Source organism: Bufo bufo, chromosome 6 (assembly GCF_905171765.1).
Source record: "Bufo bufo chromosome 6, aBufBuf1.1, whole genome shotgun sequence".
NCBI lineage: Eukaryota > Metazoa > Chordata > Amphibia > Anura > Bufonidae > Bufo > Bufo bufo.
Genome location: NC_053394.1, coordinates 207648681 through 207667630, shown reverse-complemented (window position 1 = coordinate 207667630; position 18950 = coordinate 207648681). Strand labels below are relative to the sequence as shown.

Genomic DNA, 18950 nt, shown 5'->3' with positions numbered 1-18950 from the left:
GTGAGGCATTGTCAGTACCCCAGAAACAAGAAGTAAAGGAGTTTTTACAGAAAAATAGAGGAAGGTTTTCTGACCTACCAGGCCGTACCCACCTGATAAAACATTACATGAGAACTGAGCCCCACAGTAAGGTGAATTCAAAGCCCTACAGGGTACCAGAAGCACGCAGAAAAGTGTTATCCTCTGAGGTCAGGCGCATGCTTGAGTTAGGGGGTCATTGGGGAATCTACCAGTGAGTGGTCAAGCCCTATTGTCTTAATCTTGAAGCCCAATGGGACTTGGAGATTTTGTAATGATTTCCAGAAGCTAAATGAGGTGTCCAAACTTAATGCGTACCCCATGCCCAGAGTAGATTAACTAATTGAGAGGCTTGGGAAAGCAAGGTACATCACGACCCTGGACCTTACAAAATGGTATTGGCAGATACCATTATCAGATGATTCAAAAGAAAAGACAGCATTCCCCACTCCAGAGTGGCTGTTCTAGTACACAGTGATGCCATTCGGGTTACATGGAGCCCACGCTACATTTCAGAGGTTGATGGACCTAATCTTGAGGCCACATCGTGACTATGCTGCTGCTTACCTTGATGACGTGGTAATTTTTTCATCTGATTGGAGAAGTCACCTCTGGAAGGTACAGGCCGTGATAGACTCCATTAGTGATGCTGGCCTAACCGTAAACCATGAGAAATGTGCAGTAGGTCTAGAGGAACCAAAATACCTGGGCTACATTATTGGTAAAGAGCTGGTTAAATCCCTGATCAATAAAGTAGAGGCGATACAAAACTTGCCTAGGCCCTTAACAAAAAAAAACAAGTCAGGGCTAGGGTTGGACGATATCAAAAATATTCATAACGATATAAATTTTGGACGATAACGATATAATTTTTTTTATTGCGATAACGATATATATCGCAATAAATACCAGTTTAAAAGAAAAAAACACAAGGAGACGTTATACTGTATGGGGGCAGCCACAAGGAGACATTATACTGTATGGGGGCAGCCACGAGGAGACGTTATACTGTATGGGGGCAGCCACAAGGAACGTTATATACTGTATGGGGCAGCCACAAGGAGACGTTATACTGTATGGGGCAGCCACAAGGAGACGTTATACTGTATGGGGGCAGCCACAAGGAGAGGTTATACTGTATGGGGGCAGCCACAAGGAGAGGTTATACTGTATGGGGGCAGCCACAAGGAGAGGTTATACTGTATGGGGGCAGCCACAAGGAGACGTTATACTGTATGGGGGCCACAAGGAGACGTTACACTGTATGGGGGCCACAAGGAGACGTTACACTGTATGGGGGCCACAAGGAGACATTATACTGTATGGGGGGCCACAAGGAGACGTTACACTGTGTGGGGGCCACAAGGAGATGTTACACTGTATGAGGGCCACAATGAGATGTTATACTGTAGGGGGGCCACAAGGAGACATTATACTGTATGGGGGGCCACAAGGAGACGTTACACTGTGTGGGGGCCACAAGGAGACGGTACACTGTATGGGGGCAACAAGGAGACGTTATACTGTAGGGGGGCCACAAGGAGACATTATACTGTATGGGGGGGCCACAAGGAGACGTTATACTGTATGGGGGCCACAAGGAGATATACTGTATGGGGGGCCACAAGGAGAGGTTATACTGTATGGGGGGCCACAAGGAGACGTTACACTGTAGGGGGCGGGGGCTGCACCATTGACTGACTTAACGAAAGGCCCTAAGTCAGTAATGGTGAAGTGGACCCCAGAGGCAGAAAAGGCCCTTCAAAGGCTAAAGTCCTCCCTCTGTCAACAGCCAGTGCTCATTTCCCCGGATTTCGGAAAAGAGTTTCTGGTCCAGACTGAGGAGGAGCACCCAGTGATGTACCTAAGCAGGAGGTTGACCCCGGCAGAAAAAAACTATGCCATAGTGGAACGAGAATGTCTAGCCATTAAATGGGCTCTGGAGTCACTTAAAGAGGACCTTTCACCGATTCTTACCCTATGAACTAAGTATACAGACATGTGGAGCAGCGCCCGGGGATCTCTCTGCACTTACTATTATCCCCGGGCGCCGCTCTGTTCTCCTGCTATGCCCTCCGGTATCTCCGTTCCCTAAGTTATGGTAGGCGGAGTCTGCCCTAGCGCTGGCCAATCGCATTGCAGAGCTCACAGCCTGGGAGAAAATAACCTCCCAGGCTGTGAGCTCTGCGCTGCGATTGGCCAGCGCTAGGGCAGACTCCGCCTACCATAACTTAGGGACTGGAATCTCCGCCTACTATAACTTAGTGAGCGGAGATACCGGAGGGCATAGCAGGAGAACGGAGCGGCGCCCGGGGATAATAGTAAGTGCAGGGAGATCCCCGGGCGCCGCTCTACATGTCTGTATACTTAGTTCATAGGGTAAGAATCGGTGAAAGGTCCTCTTTAAATATTACCTGCTGGGTAGAAAATTTCTGTTGGTAACAGATCACGCTTCTTTAACTTGGATGAAACAAAACAGGGGGGAAAACGCAAGAGTGACCAGGTGGAAATTACAGGGGAACTCAGGTGCTTTATCTAGGATACACTGTTTGTTGGCCAAAAATACCCAGGTCTCCGGTCTGGAGAAGAGGGGGGGATATGTAGTAAGGTGAAGAGAAACGTGTATGGTAAAATCCTGGAAGTGGTGTATATCCCACCCAGGTTCCTCAACTGGGTGAGGTAAATGAAATCCAGAAAGTTAAAATGGTCTCGACAATGTGTAGGTTGCTGAGACAGTTTTGTTAAGTTTATAGGCCGGATTTTATTGGACTGGGGAAGGTACGCTTGGTAGAGGGACCTCCCCAGTCCACCCCATTCCAGGGCAGGTTTTCCCCTAGCCTGAGGGATCCCCAGCTGAGATTGTTAAGGGGAAATAAAACACAGTCCAGGCTGTCAGTCTGGGGAGAGTGATGCCTCGAGAAAGTCTGGGAAGCTGGCTGCCCTGCAGGCTAGAGAAGCCGATTTCTCTGTGTCACCTGTGTTCAATAGGTGAGCTAGGATCTTCACTGTATTTGCCAGAGCCCAGACGTGCAGGTTTATTTTGGTTTGGTTTATGTTTTTTTGGTGCTGGACGTTCACCTTACCCAGTGAGCTATAACTGGGGTTTGCCTGTAAAGCCGGAGTGTAATGAAAAATAAAGCATCATTTGGACTTTAACCCTGTGGTCTGCAAGAGAATTTGTCACCACCGCCCTGCTTGAGAAAGCAATCGCTTACAATATAATAAGTCTCTCTCTATAGAGTATATATACACTGCTCAAAAAAATAAAGGGAACACAAAAATAACACCTAGATCTGAGTTAATTAAATATTCTTCTGAAATACTTTGTTCTTTACATAGTTGAATGTGCTGACAACAAAATCACACAAAAATAAAAAAATGGAAATCAAATTTTTCAACCCATGGAGGTCTGGATTTGGAGTCACACTCAAAATTAAAGTGGAAAAACACACTACAGGCTGATCCAACTTTGATGTAATGTCCTTAAAACAAGTCAAAATGAGGCTCAGTAGTGTGTGTGGCCTCCACATGCCTGTATGACCTCCCTACAATGCCTGTGCATGCTCCTGATGAGGTGGCGGACGGTCTCCTGAGGGATCTCTTCCCAGACCTGGACTAAAGCATCTGCCAACTCCTGGACAGTCTGTGGTGCAACGTGACGTTGGTGGATAGAGCGAGACATGATGTCCCAGATGTGCTCAATTGGATTGAGGTCTGGGGAACGGGCGGGCCAGTCCATAGCATCAATGCCTTCGTCTTGCAGGAACTGCTGTCACACTCCAGCCACATGAGGTCTAGCATTGTCTTGCATTAGGAGGAACCCAGGGCCAACCGCACCAGCATATGGTCGCACAAGGGGTCTGAGGATCTCATCTCGGTACCTAATGGCAGTCAGGCTACCTCTGGCGAGCACATGGAGGGCTGTGCGGCCCTCCAAAGAAATGCCACCCCACACCATTACTGACCCAATGCCAAACGGGTCATGCTGGAGAATGTTGCAGGCAGCAGAACGTTCTCCACGGCGTCTCCAGACTCTGTCACGTCTGTCACATGTACTCAGTGTGAACCTGCTTTCATCTGTGAAGAGCACAGGGCGCCAGTGACGAATTTGCCAATCTTTGTGTTCTCTGGAAAATGCCAAACGTCCTGCACGGTGTCGGGCTGTAAGCACAACCCCCACCTGTGGCCGTCAGGCCCTCATATCACCCTCATGGAGTCTGTTTCTGACCGTTTGAGCAGACACATGCACATTTGTGGCCTGCTGGAGGTCATTTTGCAGGGCTCTGGCAGTGCTCCTCCTGTTCCTCCTTGCACAAAGGTGGAGGTAGCGGTCCTGCTGCTGGGTTGTTGCCCTCCTACGGCCTCCTCCACGTCTCCTGATGTACTGGCCTGTCTCCTGGTAGCGCCTCCATGCTCTGGACACTACGCTGACAGACACAGCAAACCTTCTTGCCATAGCTCACATTGATGTGCCATCCTGGATAAGCTGCACTACCTGAGCCACTTGTGTGGGTTGTAGACTCCGTCTCATGCTACCACTAGAGTGAAAGCACCGCCAGCAGTCAAAAGTGACCAAAACATCAGCCAGGAAGCATAGGAACTGAGAAGTGGTCTGTGGTCACCACCTGCAGAACCACTCCTTTATTGGGGGTGTCTTGCTAATTTCCTATAATTTCCACCTGTTGTCTATCCCATTTGCACAACAGCATGTGAAATTGATTGTCACTCAGTGTTGCTTCCTAAGTGGACAGTTTGATTTCACAGAAGAGTGATTGACTTGGAGTTACATTGTGTTGTTTAAGTGTTCCCTTTATTTTTTTGAGCAGTGTATATATATAATTCAATTTCAGGTACTGTGAGAGTAGATGCTGTACGTGCGTGCTTTTTGCACCTGCTTAGCGCTGATCAGTAACGTCCATTTTACCGATCAGTCTGCTTAGTTTACTGTGCAGATTTTGAGTCTGCCAGCGAGGGAGAAGAGGACGCCACTTTCCTCTACTCCTCTACCCCCTTCATCATCCGCTGATGAGGGACCCTCTAGTAGATGCCCCTGAACAACAGCTGAGGCAGATCCCCAGTGTGAGCCCATATCGACCCCACCCCCTAATGATTATCAGCCCCAAATTCCAGAGTTTGCAGGAAACTCTAGAATCCAAATTGACTGCATGGGCTTCACAGACATGGATTTTTTCAAAATCTTTTTCAGTGAAGATTTAGCACATTTTATCGTGGTCCAAACAAATTCATATGCCCAGCAGTTTATTACCCAGAACCCCACATCGTCATACGCAAGACATCTTGTTTGGACCACAGTTACAGCAGCAGAAATGAAAATCTTCTGGGGGCTTGTGCTGCATATGTGGCTTTTTAAAAAAAAACTGAAATTAGACAGTATTGTAATGTGGATGTCTTATATTACACTCCAATATTCAGTAATGCCATGGCCCGGAATAGATTTGAGTTGATTCTGAAATTTTTGCATTATAATGATAATGCACAGTGTCTGCCCCAAAATGACCCAACATTTGATCAGCTTTTTAAAATTAGGCCCATCCTTGACCACTTCAGCACCAAGTTTCCTGAAGTGTACATCACAGAACAAAATATCTGTATAGATGAGTCCCTGGTACATTTCAAGGGGAGGGTAAGATTCCGCTAGTGCCTGCCCAGCAAGCGAGCAACGTATGGCATAAAAATGTATAAACTCTGTGAGAGTAGCTCCGGGTACACCTATAGGTTCCAGGTTTATGAAGGGAATGACTCCCGGATTGAATCCACCAGAATGCCAACCTGTCCTTGGAGTTAGTGGGAAACTAGTGTGGGATTTACTGCTCCCACTGCTGGATAAGGGTTAACACCTCTATGTGGATACCTATTACACCAGCTTACCCCTATTCAAGTCCCTAACTGCCAGAGGTACTGTGGCTTGTGGCACAGTATGAAAAAATCAAAGAGGCCTCCCTAGATCCCTTGTAGGGCAACCACTAGAAAGGGTGAAAGTAGGGCTCTCCTCCATGAGAGCATGCTGGTGGTTAACCCTTTCATGACCAAAGGTCATTGGTGCCCCAGTGTCCAGGTCAAAATTTACCACTTTATGTGGTAATAGCTTTGGAACACTTTTATTTATCCAAGCCATTCTGAGATTGTTTTCTCGTGACACATTGTACTTCATGACAGTCATAAATTTGAGTCAATATATTTCACCTTTATTTATGAAAAAATCCCAAATGTACCAAAAATTTTGAAAAATTCGCAATTTTAAAAATTTCTATTTTTCTGCTTCTAAAACAGAAAGTGATACCTCATAAAATATGTATTACTTAACATTCCCCATATGTATACTTTATGTTGGCATCATTTTGGAAAGGTCATTTTTATTTTTTTAGGACGTTACAAGGCTTAGTTTAGAAGCAATTCTTAAAATTTTTAAGAAAATTTCCAAAACCCACTTTTTAAGGACCAGTTCAAGTCTGAAGTCACTTTGTGGGGCTTACATAGTGGATACCCCCCATAAATGACCCCATTGTAGAAACTACACCCCTCAAGTTACTCAAAACTGATTTTACAAACTTTGTTAACCCTTTAGGTGTTCCACAAGAATTAAAGGAAAATGGAGATGAAATTTCTAAATTTCACTTTTTTGGCAGATTTTCCATTATATAAAAAAAAATTCTTTAACACATTGAGGGTTAACAGCTAAACAAAACTCAATATTTATTAGCCTGATTCTGCGATTTACAGAAACACCCCACATATGGTCGTAAACTGATGTAAGGGCACACGGCAGGGCGCAGAAGGAAAGGAGAGCCATATGGTTTTTGGAAGGCAGATTTTGCTGGATTGGTTTTTAGATGCCATTTGAAGCCCCCCTGAGGTACCCTTACAGTAGAAACTCCCAAAAAGTGACCCCATTTCGGAAACTACGAGATAAGGTGCCAGTTTTGATGGTACTATTTTGGGGTACATATGATTGTTAATTGCTCTATATTACATTTTTTGTGAGGCAAGGTAACAAAAAAATGGCTGTTTTGGCACCGTTTTGTTATTTTTTATATTTTACAAGATTCATCTAACAGGGTAGATCATGTGCTATTTTTATAGAGCAGGTTGTTACAGACGCAGTGATATAAAATATGTCTACTTTGTTTGTTTGTTTGTTTGTTTCAGTTTTACATAATAAAGCATTTTTGAAAAAGAAATAATGTTTTTGTGTGTCCATTTTCTAAACGCCATATATATATTTTTTTTCTGCCGATCGTCTTGTGCAGGGGCTCGTTTTTTGCAGAAAGAGTTGAGGTTTTTATTGGTACCATTTTTGGGTACATATGATTTTTTGATCATTCATTATTACACTGTATGGGGCAAGGTGACCAAAGAATTGGCTGTTTTGGAACAGTTTTTATTTATTTATTTTTACAGCGTTCATCTGAGGGGTTAGGTCATGTGACACTTTTATAGAGCAGATTGTTACGGACGTGGTAATACCTAATATGTATACTTTTTCTTATTTATTTAAGTTTTACACAATAATTACATTTCTGAAACCCAAATTTTTTTTCGTGTCTCCATAGTCTGAGAGCCATAGCTTCTTTCTTTTTTGGGCGATTGTCTTAACCACCTCAGCCCCCATAGCTTAAACACCCTTAAAGGGTTTCTATCACTTCGTATGACATAATTAGCTTTCAGACACTAGCGATCCGCTAGTGTCTGCTCTGGCCAACCATCCTAATATAACTGTTTATTGGGCAGCCGTTTTGCTAAAAAAATAACTTTTATAAATATGCTAATGAGCCTCTAGGTGCTATGTGGGCGTCATTAGCACCTAGAGGCTCCGTCTACCTTCATACACAGCCACCGCCCAGCGCGTCCCTCCAGCCCGCCCATCTCCTGCTGAATGCGATCCTCCGTGTGACGCAACGGACGAATTCTCGCGCATGCGCCGTGCGCGGCTGTATTCGGCGCATGCGCAGTGAATGTCTGACCACTTCCCTGCTCAGACATCTCCACTGCGCCTGCGCCGATGACGTCATAGTGCTCCAAGGAACAGGCGCAGTGGAGATGTCTGAGCAGGGAAGCGGTCAGACATTCACTGCGCATGCGCCGAATACAGCGCGCACGGCGCATGCGCGAGAATTCGTCCGTTGCGTCACACGGAGGATCGCATTCAGCAGGAGATGGGCGGGCTGGAGGGACGCGCTGGGCGGTGGCTGTGTATGAAGGTAGACGGAGCCTCTAGGTGCTAATGACGCCCACATAGCACCTAGAGGCTCATTAGCATATTTATAAAAGTTATTTTTTTAGCAAAACGGCTGCCCAATAGACAGTTATATTAGGATGGTTGGCCAGAGCAGACACTAGCGGATCGCTAGTGTCTGACAGCTAATTATGTCATACGAAGTGATAGAAACCCTTTAATGACCAGGCTACTTTTTACACTTCTGCACTACATAGAAACATAGAAACATAGAATGTGTCGGCAGATAAGAACCATTTGGCCCATCTAGTCTGCCCAATATACTGAATACTATGGATAGCCTCCGGCCCTATCTTATATGAAGGATGGCCTTATGCCTATCCCATGCATGCTTAAACCCCTTCACTGTATTTGCAGCTACCACTTCTGCAGGAAGGCTATTCCATGCATCCACTACTCTCTCAGTAAAGTAATACTTCCTTATATTACTTTTAAACCTTTGCCCCTCTAATTTAAAACTGTGTCCTCTTGTGGTAGTTTTTCTTCTTTTAAATATGCTCTCTTCCTTTACCGAGTTGATTCCCTTTATGTATTTAAAAGTTTCTATCATATCCCCTCTGTCTCTTCTTTCTTCCAAGCTATACATATTAAGGTCCTTTAACCTTTCCTGGTAAGTTTTATCCTGCAATCCATGTACTAGTTTAGTAGCTCTTCTCTGAACTCTCTCTAGAGTATCTATATCCTTCTGGAGATATGGCCTCCAGTACTGCGCACAATACTCCAAGTGAGGTCTCACCAGTGTTCTGTACAGCGGCATAAGCACTTCACTCTTTCTACTGCTTATACCTCTCCCATTACATCCAAGCATTATGGTGGCATTTCGTGCTGCTCTATTACATTGTCTTCCCACCTTTAAGTCTTCTGAAATAATTACTCCTAAATCCCTTTCCTCAGATACTGAGGTCAGGACTGTGTCAAATATTCTATATTCTGCCCTTGGGTTTTTACGCCCCAGGTGCATTATCTTGCACTTATCCACATTAAATTTCAGTTTCCAGAGTTCTGACCATTCTTCTAGTTTTCCTAAATCCTTTAACATTTGGCGTTTCCCTCCAGGAACATCAACCCTGTTACATATCTTTGTGTCATCAGCAAAAAGACAAACCTTACCAGCGAGGCCTTTTGCAATATCACTTATGAAGATATTAAACAAAATCGGTCCCAGTACAGATCCCTGTGGAACCCCACTGGTAACATTACCTTGTTTTGAATGTTCTCCATTGACTACAACCCTCTGTTGTCTGTCACTCAGCCACTGCCTAATCCACTCAACAATATGGGAGTCCATGCTCAATGACTGCAGTTTATTGATAAGTCTTCTATGTGGGACAGTGTCAAAAGCCTTACTAAAATCTAGATATGCGATGTCTACTGCACCTCCACCGTCTATTATTTTATTCACCCAGTCAAAAAAATCTATAAGATTTGTTTGACATGATCTCCCTGAAGTAAACCCATGTTGTTTTTCATCTTGCAATCCATGGGATTTTAGATGTTCCACAATCCTATCCTTTAATAGGGTTTCCATTAATTTGCCTACTATTGATGTCAGACTCACTGGTCTATAGTTGCTCGATTCCTCCCTACTACCTTTCTTGTGAATGGGCACGACATTTGCCAATTTCCAATCTTCCGGGACGACTCCTGTTACTAATGATTGGTTAAATAAATCTGTTAACGGTTTTGCCAGCTCACCACTAAGCTCTTTTAATAATTTTGGGTGTATCTCATCAGGCCCCTGTGACTTATCGGTCTTCACCTTAGACAGCAAACTTAGAACATCTTCCTCTGTAAAGATACATGCATCAAACGATTTAATAGTCATTCTTTCTAGTGGAGGTCCTTCTCCTTTTTCTTTTGTAAAAACTGAACAGAATCATTAAGGCAGTCGGCTAGCCCTTTATTCTCTTCTACATACCTTCCGTCCTTTGTTTTTAATTTAGTTATTCCTTGTTTTAATTTCCTTTTTTCATTTATATATCTGAAGAATGTCTTATCCCCTTTTTTCATAGACTGAGCTAGTTTTTCTTCTGCCTGCGCTTTAGAAGTTCTTATAACTTGCTTGGCCTCTCTCTGCCTAATCTTGTAGATTTCCTTATCTTCATTGCTCTGGGTTTTTTTATAATTACAAAATGCTAGCTTTTTATTTTTAATGATTTGGGCCACTTCTGCTGAGTACCACATTGGTCTCCTCCTTTTTTTGCTTTTACTGACGAGTCTAATGCAATTTTCTGTTGCCTTCAATAATGCACCTTTTAAGTAGTCCCATTTCTCCTGGACTCCATGTAATCCGTTCCAGTCTGATAAGGACTCATTTATGACTAATTTCATTTTTGAAAAGTCTGTTTTTCTAAAATCTAAAACTTTTGTTTTTGTGTGGTGGGACTCTTTCACAGTTCTTATATTAAACCACACTGACTGGTGATCACTAGATCCCAAGGTTTCGCCTACAATGACATCATATACAGAATCCCCGTTTGTGAATACCAAATCCAAAATGGCCTCCCTCCGGGTTGGCTCCTCAACCACTTGTTGTAGAGATAACCCCAGTAGGGAATTTAGAATATCTGTACTCCTGGTAGAACTTGCTATTTTGGTTTTCCAGTTTATATCTGGAAGATTGAAATCTCCCATAATGATAACTTCTCCTTTCATTGTCATTTTAGCTATTTCTTCAACTAGTAGATCATCTAGTTCTTTAACTTGACCAGGTGGTCTATATATCACACCTACACGAGTTACTGCATGGTTAGCAAACTGCAACGTAACCCAAATTGACTCTATGTTGGCCTCACCAACTTGTATTAGGTTAGATTTAATGCTATCTTTCACATACAGGGCCACTCCTCCTCCTTTCTTGCCTTCTCTGTCTCTTCTGTATAAAGAGTACCCTGGTATGGTTATGTCCCAGTCATTTCTTTCATTAAACCATGTCTCCGTAACAGCCACTAAATCTACATTCTCAGATGCCATTATTGACTACTACTACACTACACTACTATTGACTACTACTACACTACTTTCACCGTTTATTGCTCGGTCATGCAACTTACCACCCAAATGAATTTTACCTCCTTTTCTTCTCACTAATAGAGCTTTCATTTGGTGGTATTTCATTGCTGCTGACATTTTTACTTTTTTTTGTTATTAATCAAAATTTAACGATTTTTTTGGCAAAAAAATGACATTTTTCACTTTCAGTTGTAAAATTTTGCAAAAAAAACAACATCCATATATAAATTTTTCTCTAAATTTATTGTTCTACATGTCTTTGATAAAAAAAAAAATGTTTGGGTAAAAAAAAAAATGGTTTGGGTAAAAGTTATAGCGTTTACAAACTATGGTACAAAAATGTGAATTTCTGCTTTTTGAAGCAGCTCTGACTTTCTGAGCACCTGTCATGTTTCCTGAGGTTCTACAATGGCCAGACAGTACAAACACCCTACAAATGACCCCATTTCGGAAAGTAGACACCCTAAGGTATTCGCTGATGGGCATAGTGAGTTCATAGAACTTTTTATTTTTTGTCACAAGTTAGCGGAAAATTATGATTTTTTTCTTTTATTTTTTTTTCTTACTAAGTCTCATATTCCAAAAAATAAAACTTCCATGAACTCACTATGCCCATCACGAAATACCTTGGGGTGTCTTCTTTCCAAAATGGGGTCACTTGTGGGGTAGTTATACTGCCCTGGCATTCTAGGGGCCCTAATGCGTGGTAAGTAGTTTGAAATCAGAATCTGTAAAAAATGGCCGGTGAAATCCTAAAGGTGCTCTTTGGAATATGGACCCCTTTGCCCACCTAGGCTGCAAAAAAGTGTCACACATGTGGTATTGCCGTACTCAGGAGAAGTTGGGCAATGTGTTTTGGGGTGTCATTTTACATATACCCATGCTGGGTGAGAGAAATAGCTCGGCCACATCGGAGCCCCAGCTGTGTAATCCTGGGGCTCCGATCGGTTACCATGGCAGCCAGGACGCTATTGAAGCCCTGGCTGCCATGTTCAGCTCCCTGCTGCTGTGTGCACAAAGCACAGAGCAGCAGGGACAGTGTGAGATCCTATTCACCCTGATAGAGATCTATCAGGGTGAATAGGACAAGGGTTCTAGTGCCTAAGGGGGCTAAAAGTTAGTAAAAAAAAAAAAAACTAAAATATTAAGTATAAATGAAAAAGAAAGATTTACAAAAAAAAAAAAAATACACGTTAACAATAAACATATTAATTTTCAGCAGATTTGTGTATGAATTTTTTTTTTCAAAAAATGAAAATTCCCAGAATATCGGTATAAATTATCGGCTATCGTCCTGAAAGTTCACAAATTATCGGTATCGGCCCTAAAAAATCAATATCGGTCGATCCCTACTACTTACCACACATTAGGGCCCCTAGAATGCCAGGGCAGTATAACTACCCCACAAGTGACCCCATTTTGGAAAGAAGACACCCCAAGGTATTCCGTGAGGGGCATGGCGAGTTCCTCGATTTTTTTATTTTTTGTCACAAGTTAGCGGAAAATGATGATTTTCTTTTTTTTCTTACAAAGTCTCATATTCCACTAACTTGTGGCAAAAAAATAAAAACTTCCATGAACTCACTATGCCCATCACGAAATACCTTGGGATGTCTTCTTTCCAAAATAGGGTCACTTGTGGGGTAGTTATACTGCCCTGGCATTCTAGGGGCCCTAATGCGTGGTAAGTAGTTTGAAATCAGAATCTGTAAAAAATGGCCGGTGAAATCCTAAAGGTGCTCTTTGGAATGTGGGCCCCTTTGCCCACCTAGGCTGCAAAAAAGTGTCACACATGTGGTATCGCCGTACTCAGGAGAAGTTGGGCAATGTGTTTTGGGGTGTCATTTTACATATACCCATGCTGGGTGAGAGAAATATCTCGGCAAAAGACAACTTTTCCAATTTTTTTATACAAAGTTGGCATTTGACCAAGATATTTCTCTCACCCAGCATGGGTATATGTAAAATGACACCCCAAAACACATTCCCCAACTTCTCCTGAGTACGGCGATACCACATGTGTGACACTTTTTTGCAGCCTAGATGCGCAAAGGTGCCCAAATTCCTTTTAGGAGGGCATTTTTAGACATTTGGATCCCAGACTTCTTCTCACGCTTTAGGGCCCCTAAAACGCCAGGGCAGTATAAATACCCCACATGTGACCCCATTTTGGAAAGAAGACACCCCAAGGTATTCAATTAAGGGGCATGGCGAGTTCATAGAAAAAAAAAAAATTGGCACAAGTTAGCGGAAATTGATTTTTTGGGGTTTTTTCTCACAAAGTCTCCCTTTCCGCTAACTTGAGACAAAAATTTCAATCTTTCATGGATTCAATATGCCCCTCAGCGAATACCTTGGGGTGTCTTCTTTCCAAAATGGTGTTATTTGTGGGGTGTTCGTACTGCCCTGGCATTTGAGGGTCTCCGCAATCATCGGGGGCACCAGGACAGATCGGGGGCACCAGATCAGACAGATCAGAGCCTGAAACCGGCATTTTAGCACTGCCGCGATCCGATTGGTTAGTCTGCACAGACTAACCAATCATATCGATTGCCGGCAAGGGACCACTCTGATTGGTCCCTTGCAGGCATTACTGGACTGTATGCTGTCAGTGACAGCAGCAGGACAGGGGCAGAAGCTTTAATCCAAGCGCTTTGCAGCGCTTGGATTAAAGAGCTGGCTTGATGTTTATACACGTGGTAGCTGCACGGGCATGTGCAAATATCACGTATATAAACGGATTGCAGTCGTGAAGGGGTTAAGTACAAGGACAAGAGGGACATACTTGTACTGACCACCATTCACACTAACACAAGCTCCCCTGCTCCTGTACTAGGTACCACTACCACTGTCCCCAAACCAGACTGCATTCTGGACTACAACAGGCACATGGGCAGGGTTGATCTTTAAGATCAAGTTCTGATGCCCTACAGTGCCACACGAAAAACAAAAGTGTGGTACAAAAAGCTGTCTGTACACATTGTACAGATGGCAATGTACAATGTGTATGTGCTATTTAAGTCTAGAGGACACACAGGAACATTTCTTCACTTTCAAGAAGTAGTGATCAAGGCCCTATTTCTTCCAAACCAAGTAGAAGAGGGCCACAGTACTTCTGTAAGTTACAGTGGCCGTGTTGTATCAGGACAACATTTCCCAGGTGAACTGCCCTAGACAGCAAGAAAGGGAAGGACCCAAAAGAGATGCAGATTGTGTTGAAAAAGGGGGTTAGAAAGGACACCATTTACCACTGCAAAACCTGCCCTGCGAAACCTGGCCTGTGTATGAAGGAGTGTTTTTTAGAATCTACCACTCATCCATGGAATAATTTCATCCTTGATGCTCCCTGTAGTTTTACCACCTTAGGCCCCCTGCACACGATCAGGATTGCGTGCGGATTTTCCACGCGGATTTGCGTGCGGAAAATCCGCACCGTAGGTCATGTCCATTGTATTCTATGAGAATTTGAAATTCTCAATGCACACGATGCAGATTTTTTTCCGCGCGGATTTTGACCTGCGGTGCGGATTTAAAAATCCGCGACATGTCAATTAATTTTTTTTTTCCTGACCGGATTTTCTCCATTCACTTAGTGAAATCCGCACCAAATCCGCACGCAAATCCGTATGCAAATCCGCACCAATTAATGCGGATTGACCGCACAGATTTGCCTGCGAACACCTGCGGATTTCAGTGCGGATTCTCCGCACATGAATCCTGAACGTGTGCATGTACCCTTATATCTCTAATTTTGTCCGCATTGCTTACATATCCACTTTTCACCAACCAATACATATTCATTTCTGTGAGACACCTGTTTGGTAAAGAAAAACCCTTTCTACCACTTAAAATGTTCATACTGGGGTGCTCTTTCCAAAATGGGGTCACTTCTTGGAGTTTTTAATTGCTGGGCAACTTAGGAATTTTTTAAAATGAGACATGGCACCTAAAATTCATGTCTGTCTATTCAGGGCTGTTTGCAAAATCCATATTTTATAGATTGCTTGCTGTGCGCTAATACAGTGAGCTACAAGCACATAAGGGGTAATATACCAAAAAAGGCTGAGACCAGCAATTATGTGTACCGCACGGTAGGGAAATGCAGAGAAATGTGGATGAAACCCCCCCCCCCCCCCCCCCCCCCCCCCAAGCCAGTACGTATAGCAATACATAATTGTTGCATATAGTTGCCACTGCCTGTGTGGTCCACCGAAAATGTATCAAAAAGGGGATGAAACAATCGCTGTGCTTGATGTCAGTCTCAACACGGATTGCACGACTACACCACTGGTCTAAAAATACCAACCCTGGGTGGCTTGAGGAGACCAATAAGCATAATACTATACAGGATAACACTTACCCATATGACCCACCCTTTATACCCGCCCCATCTACATAAACCAATCAGGTACAACAATCAACTCCCTCCCATCCTGCACCTGAAAAGCGCTACCATCCATCACATTGCACACACGCACAGTGGACGTCATGCGTGATGTCACCACCGCGCATGCGCATTCGACCAGACCACCTGATGGTGGAACGCCCCAACCACGCCCCCGGCCCACGCCACACCAGCTCTGCGCAGCGAACCGGATATGACGTCTGGAACGGAAGCGAGGATGACGCGCCCCCAACAACCATATGATCCGGACACAGCGTCTGCAGCTGCCCAGCAACGGTACCCACCTGACCCATGAATGGGTGGAGCAAGTCACGTATGTCTGTATAACTCCTACACTGTCTTAAATACCCACAGATAATCAAATGGACACGAGCGGTCTGGCGCCCTTATTTGGAGAGTAGTATAACCTACCCAAGCATGTTACGAGAGAAGTGTTCACTCCTCATGAATCAATTTAATAAATACACTATAATTATACCCATGATCATAATTAATGTGAGAAGGAAAAATAATAATGATAATAATAATGATAATAAACCGTGCAGTAAAGAAAAGTGCAAGTGCAGGTGAAAGTGCGCAGTGAGAAAGTGCAAGTGCAAAAACAAATAATGGCCACATGCAACAAAATTACTACAAAGTCTTATACATAATTGTGAAATATATACACTATAAGCCATAATACTTAATATATAGAGTAGGGGCAATAAATATCCATTACATAATTACATAATCCATGCCACTACAGTAATAATAACCCAATACCATTATTGCACATCTTAGAATGTAATATACTTTGCTACATACAACTTATTCGTGTCCACAGATAATATGTCCAAACATAACAATAGGTTGCATAAAAACTAAGGAATGCAGAATGCATGAATTCATAATGCACCCTATATCCAGATAAATATAAAGTGTCAGTGCATAATTGTATCTCCGCACAGGCTGTCCGTTGCTGGAACAACACGCCACCATGTGTGATGCTTGGTAACCGCGTTGAGTAATCCGCAGAGTCTAGCAGAAACTGAGCAAAAAAGGGGGTAAGGTCACAGGCAGATAACCAAACAAAACACCAGGACTGATAAAAACATGTTAGTCAGACAATAAAAATCATATACTGCTACAAAACCAGAACTTACCTAGTGAATGTCAGGATCACATCAAGCGGAGCACGAGGGAGTCTACAAGAAAGGCACAAAACTATTATAATCATTAAGTCCGTGTGGTGTAATGGAGTTAAAGGTGAAAATCTATCGGGATTCCCGTTGAGCAAGAATCCTCTTCCAGTTCCCCCCCCCCCTAGGGGATATTTTGACATGATCAATGCCCCTAAACCTCAACAGGGAACCATTAGATCTATGTACTTCCTTAAAGTGTCTTGGTATCGTGGTAAGGAGATCATCATCCATGATATCAGCTGCAGCTGTAATCGCCAGTACATGTTCCCGAATACGTTTTTTAAATTGGCGTGTCGTCAGCCCCACGTAGATTTTGTCACATGGGTATAGGGCCCAATATATCACCCCAGTAGTAGAACAGTCAATTGGGTAGGTAATCTGGTATTCCTTTCTATGTGCGGGATCCCAAAAGATGTCTGTCCTGTCCATATTGCAACAAGCAACACATTTGCCGCATGGTTTGTTGCCCCATTTGGGGCCCTTGGACCCAAAGAGTCCAGGTTGTCTCACAATGTGGTGGCTTCGTACCAGATGGTCCTTAAGATTTTTGGACCGTCTAAATGTTAAACGTGGACGAACCGACATTGTCGGTCCGAGCTGTGAGTCCCCACGCAGTATTCCCCAATATTTAGATAGTACCTCACCTATTTCGGTGCAGTTATTATTGTACGTTGTGATAAATCGTATCTCGTCAGACGCGTCCCGCCGTACTTGGGGTTGTAGAAGTTCAGGGCGCTTGGCCTGGCGTGCTCGACGATATGCCCTCTCAATCGGCCATCTTGTGTACTCTCTCTGCTGAAATCTCTTCCGCAGGTCGTCAGCCTGAATTTCAAATAAATAATCAGTGGAACAGATTCTTCTCGCCCGCAGGAACTGGCCAACAGGGATGCTGTTGATCAGATTCCTCGGGTGAGAGGACTGAGCTAACAGAAGGGAATTTACCGAAGTATGTTTTCGGAATAGATCTGAAGTGATCCTCCCATCAGCATCCACCCGTAGTTTCACATCCAAAAAGTCAATCTCTGTTCTACTGCATGTGTATGTGAGTCGGATGTTCAACTGGTTATTGTTCAGCTCATCCACAAACAACTTGAATTCCTCACTGGAGCCCTGCCAAATGATAAGCAGGTCATCAATGGATCTTCCCCAGTACTGAACCTTCAGCCCCCAGAGAAGACACACTGGTTTGTAGGATCTCTCTCTCCCACAGCCCCAGGAACAAATTAGCGTATGAGGGCGCACAAGACGCCCCCATCGCTGTCCCCCGGAGTTGTAGGAAAAAGAGACACCCAAATGTGAAAAAATTGTGGGTGAGCACAAACTCCAACAGAGTCATAATCAACTTACATTTCTTTGCTTCCAAATTGGAGCTGTGTAAAAAGAACTCGGCTGCCTTGAGCCCATCCGAATGCTTGATAGATGTATACAGCGACTTAACGTCGCATGTCGCCAGCAACATATCGGGGTCCATGTGTAAATCTTCAACCTTTCTGAGAACGTCCATGGTATCCTTCAAGTGCGACGGTAGCTCTACAACAAGCGGGTGTAAGAAGGAGTTGATGTATTTGCATACTGCCTCATTTAGGCTACTTTCACACTAGCGTTCGGGTGTCCGCTCGTGCGCTCCGTTTGAAGGGGCTCACGAGCGGCCCCGAACGCATCCGTCTGGCCCCAATGCATTCTCAGTGGAGGCGGATCCACTGAGAATGCATCCGCCTGCCAGCGCTCAGCCTCCGCTCCGCTCAGTGAGCGGACACCTGAACGCTGCTTGCAGCGTTCGGGTGTCCGCCTGGCCGTGCGGAGGCAAGCGGATCCGTCCAGACTTACAATGTAAGTCAATGGGGACGGATCCGCTTGAAGATGACACCATATGGCTCAATCTTCAAGCGGATCCGTTCCCCATTGACTTACAATGTAAAGTCTGAACAGATCCGCTCGGGCTACTTTCATACTTAGAAAATGTTCTAAGTTTTAATGCAGACGGATCCGCTCCGAACGCTAGTGTGAAAGTAGCCTTAGGCTGTTAGTTCCCGACACAATCGGGCGTCCCTGGGGTTCTCGGAAATCTTTATGCACCTTG

At 44.0% G+C, this 18950-nt stretch overlaps 1 protein-coding gene across 3 annotated transcripts in view; it reads left to right on the top strand.

The window, feature by feature from the left end:
• The window catches only part of COMTD1 (catechol-O-methyltransferase domain containing 1), a 172211-nt gene that overhangs the window by 28622 nt on the left and 124639 nt on the right, over nt 1-18950 (top strand). Inside the window, exons 1-2 of one of the 3 annotated variants that reach the window (XM_040435746.1) lie at nt 15940-15944; nt 16119-16120. The exons of the other annotated variants lie outside the window; for them this stretch is intronic. The gene's annotated coding sequence lies outside the window, so the exon portion shown is untranslated. Of the gene's footprint in view, nt 1-15939; nt 15945-16118; nt 16121-18950 lie in introns of those variants that run through there. 3 annotated transcript variants of the gene reach the window in all.